Source organism: Triticum urartu, chromosome 7A (assembly GCF_056163025.1).
Source record: "Triticum urartu cultivar PI428250 chromosome 7A, HENAU_Tu73, whole genome shotgun sequence".
NCBI classification, from domain to species: Eukaryota; Viridiplantae; Streptophyta; class Magnoliopsida; order Poales; family Poaceae; genus Triticum; species Triticum urartu.
In genome coordinates this window covers 383195726-383200379 of record NC_141879.1, presented here as the reverse complement: position 1 = coordinate 383200379, position 4654 = coordinate 383195726, and the positions used below count along the sequence as shown (strand labels likewise).

Below are 4654 nucleotides of genomic sequence, written 5' to 3'. Positions count from 1 at the left end.
CCTCCGATCGCGAGATGTATCATGTAGACAACAAGAAGGAGACAACAATGAAAGAGTGACCCATCCAATATGCGTATGTGAGGATGGCTCAAAGGGAAGGAGTTCACCTTTAGGAGATTCTCGCAAATGTTGTTGTTGCACATCGTGTATGCCTTCGCATGACCAAGTTGTTGCATAATGGCACATCTTTGTGAATCCTCGAAAATGAAAGAACATGACAAACACTTGGAAAAACAAATGAGGTTAGCGGAAATGCAAAATCTATCATTTGTGTGGTAAGATACCCAACAAGTGTATGCATCATGCTCATCATAAGAAAGGACAAGGGAGAATTTCATAGTATGGAGGCATATGATGCGAGAACAACCAAATACAATAGGCTCAATCAAGCAAGCATGCATCACAAGTAAAGTTTCCAAGTCACTACTAGGAAAATGCTTACCAGTAGCGTTGGTTTTTTTGCTACCAGTAGCGCTGGAGGACGCGCTACTGCTACGATGCTACAACTATTTTTTAGCAGTAGCGCTTGTTTATCCCAGCGCTACTGGTAATTGAAGATAGCAGTAGCGCTTTTTTGTAACCCACACTACCACTATCCTAAGTACTAGTAGCGTGCACTTTTCCCCCACGCTACAACTAGTTAATTAGGACTCGCGGCGTGCACCTTTTCCCCCACGCTACTACTAGCTAATTAGAAATTAAAAATAAAAATTAGATGAAGTATTCATGGATGGAAATTAGAGACACATCCAATGCAAGATAAACTAAGGTCACAGAACCATCACAACTGGAAGAGATCACAAGAATCCATTTAACATCGGACACACACAACCATCATCGAAACATGGGTACCTTACCTAGTGTTCACCACCAACCTAAACAAACCACTTCTCTACATGTATCTACCAAGGCTTGGAGTTCAAACGCCGGTGGACCCGAATCCTCCCTCCCCCCGGACGGTGGCGTCGAGGTCCTCCACCTCGGCGACCTTCGGTGTCACGATCACCTGGACGATCATCTGTGTGACGTGGCCGCCGGGCTTCACCGGGTTGAAGAGCACAGCGCCCACCGGGCCGTGCTAGTTAGCGTCAATCACCCCTGCGTCCACTTCGGGAAAGTGAAAACTTGTTAATATGCAAATATCATCAGTTCAACCAAATCGTATATTACAATTCACAAGACCCATTAAGTTAAGGTTCCTTCTCATCTAGCTATTTAAAAAAGCTCATGTCGAAAATATATGCTTAATTCCTCACTAGCCATTCAAACTAAATGGTCCAGGAATGCACATGGTTACCATGGATACCAGTCTAGATTAGTACTGTCTATAAAGTTGCAATTCATAAAGTTGATCATCTCTTAGTTTTGTGAGGAAACTATATTCCTTTTTAGAAAGTGTACAACTACATATCTTCTTACGATCTTAGCTAAGCGATACAGTTAAAAGATAAACACACACCATCTTTTTTTGAGGATATAAACACGCATAATAAATATGTGAAAATACCAACTTTTTACATAAAGCGAAGATGAAGAATTCAGATATTCAATCATTATGTGGCACTCACCCTCTTGAGAATGCTGACTCGATCTTGGAATCCATCCATAGCTCACTCATTCTCATGTGAAGAATAAGCTGGTGCTCGCATTGCACCTTCTTTAATGCCATCAACGAGAGCAGTTCTGGCGTTTCGGTAGATATGAAAAGTATAGAAAACAGTTATATAAGAATGCAAATAGATTTTACAAGTGCATAGAAAAACATGAAGTCCAAAAGAAACACAGAAGTTAGCCAATGTAAACAAAAGAAAGCAAGACCAAACTACTATAGCTTCACCTTTAGATTATTTTGGATCCATTACAAAAGTATGATATGAACATACTACCTACACTAGTACAATTGATTGAAACTCAGGGCAAAGAAACTGTGAATGAATCAAACTAGATACGGGCCTACAATCAATCAAATTGGATATGTTCTTGCAAGCTACAAATATGTTCAGAATTACTTGCAATCTGATTTTTGCAAGCTACAAAGATGTTCAGAATTACTAATTATCCAATTACCCTCTCTTGGGCCAGAGTGATGTCTCAATATAATGCCACATTTCTCGAACTCTCGGAGAACAAGCTTGGTATCTCTAAGCGAGAATCTGTGAGAGGGGCAGTAAGATAGATTACTAGTACTAGTCTTGTACTTGAGGTGGAAGAATATAATAGAGTACCAGTACACAAGTACTAATTACAATTAGTAAATATTGTATTGGTGAGACAACAAGACAAGTAGTAGTGCTCTGTACCGTGGCTAGGGAATTATGCTCGCTTCGTTTGGGGTTAATAATGTTGATAGACTATCGCTGGCAGTAAGACATCCACTAGTGTTGTAGTAGTTGAGGAAGATGAACATAATACAGCGAACACACACAGCTAAAAAGTATGTACTAGTAGAATATGGACACATTACTAAGTGGAGTAGTAGTAGAAGGGACCTAAGGTACAATGCTACACCAAGAAGTGTCATAATTCTGAAGGAAATTGTTCAGTTTAGAAGTATTCAACAGAGACACTTCAATCATAGAGCTCAGTATCTACTAGCTTAAATTCAAGTGCAAGGTTTCCATCTAAGAAACTATCCACACATATAGTAAACGACTAGTCAGAATACGTAAACATCAAATCTTATACTAGAAGAGTTGGCTGCAGTTACAAAGCCATTCTTCTAAAACTAGTTGGAACCTTGCCGTTGCAGCGTATTTGGGGGCATTGGACATGCTCTCCATACTTGGTGGGTGGTGGCGGGGAGGAGAGGGAGTTGAATGAATGTCTGTTTAAAAATGGGGTAATAGCACGGAAAAGAGAAATTGGCCTCAAGTGGATGAAAATGACAGAACAAAGTTTGAGTGGTATTTCAGTGAAACAACATAGTTTAGTGCCACTTCATCCAGCAAATTTTTGTACAGAGCAAAGAACAAATAAAATTAATTTTCAGCAGACATATATTTCCTTGCATGTTGTGTAGTACAGTAGCTACGAAAATAAATATATGAAACCGAAAAAGTGAGTGATTTCTATAAAAAAGACATCGCCTATGTAATATGGTTATGAGACGGACAAGCTGAAATATTAGAACAATTTTGTACACAGCAAATTGTATCTTGTCGGCAAGCTGAAGGAGCTCCTTGGCTGTCCCAACATCTGCGGAGGCACACAGGTTGCTCCGCTTGGCCTCCATCACCACGAACAACTTTTTCCCCATGCGGTTCTTGGCCAACCCCGCCCTCTCCGCAAACCCTTTCCTAACCACCTTCGGCTTAGCCCGGCAGATCAAATGGACGTATATAAGCATACATACAAATGGTAACAAGAGAAACAAGGGCTGGGCAACAAGGCAGCTTCACTCATATGTACCTCGTGTGGCTGGTCATCACTCCCCAATTCTAGAGCATGTTTTTGCCAACAAGGACCGAGCATTTTTTCACACCTTCATGGCCTCATTACTCTCCAATTCGGTTAACCTATTACTCTACATGAGAAGGATGAACAATCAGAATGTGTAGGAAATCATACTTAATAGAGTGATCTTGTCACACACAAGAATAAGAGAAATAAAATAGCAGCAGCAGGTGCAAGCTAACCTAATTAAAGATTCAGTTTTCTCCTCTCTGAAGATAAAAAAGTTTTAGTTTGGTTGTGACACCTAACATAATTAATTCAGGCACGGCATGAGAGGGATAGAGGGACCTTGAAGAGTAGGAAGAAGCAGACCCGGAGGAGCGGTGGTCTTCTCTTCACTTGTAGGTGGTGCCCTGTGCGTGACCCCTGTGGAGAAGAGAACAAGATGGAGCCCTGCTGCCCTGTGTGTGAGGAATCAAGGAAATCAGGGAAGGTAATCCAAGATGGTCAAGGAAATCAAGGAAGGCTACCTTGGCTTGATGATTTGCAGGTCCGCTCCATCCACGGGGCCATCTCCGTCGAGGTCTTGGCGGATGGATCTGACCTACACGGTCGAACTCCCTCCTGCTTGCCTTGTCTTCCCTAGTGATGAGATGGGGGAAGGAGGAGATGGTGTGGGAGGTGGCCATGCAAGAGATGGATCCACGGGCCAAGTGAGGGGATCGTGGCCGGCAGAGATGGGGAAGAGGGCACACCAAGGTCGGAGTGGGAAGCCCTCTGCCAGGGCCCTGGATCTGGATTGGAGTCAAGGGAGGAAGGGGAGAGAGAGAACATGACGAGAGAGAGAGGGGATAAGGCAGAGAGGGAGGTGTGCGCTTAGTTGTAGTGAATGCCCGTGAGCCGCGCTATCACTAAGTTCATAGTGGTAGCGCGGCCTTAGGAACACACACTACTTCTAAGCGAGCAAACTAGCTGATCCTATCTATCCATAGTAGTAGCGCGGGGTTGCACATCCATGCTACTACTATCAATATAGTAGTAGCGCGATTTTTATACCCCACGCTACTAATATGGTCTGTCCTGGGGGTGTGGTGTGGCACACTTACCAGTAGCGCGTTCCAGAAAAATACACGCTACTGCTAACTAACACTAGCAGCGCATTTTCTACCAAGCGCTACTGGTATGTACCAGTAGCGTGGGGTCCCAAACACACGCTACTGGTAAAGTTCTACGTATAACCATTTTCCTAGTAGTGAGTCTC

The 4654-nt window shown here is 42.9% G+C and overlaps 1 long non-coding RNA gene across 1 annotated transcript; it reads right to left on the bottom strand.

The window, feature by feature from the left end:
* Positions 1-384: 384 nt before the first annotated feature.
* On the bottom strand, positions 385-4237 carry LOC147959674 (uncharacterized). The gene is made up of 4 exons (XR_015611028.1): positions 3924-4237; positions 3742-3854; positions 1569-3523; positions 385-1107 (listed from the first exon to the last, which is right to left on the bottom strand). It is a non-coding gene; the product is annotated as an uncharacterized LOC147959674 (long non-coding RNA).
* Positions 4238-4654: the final 417 nt, after the last annotated feature.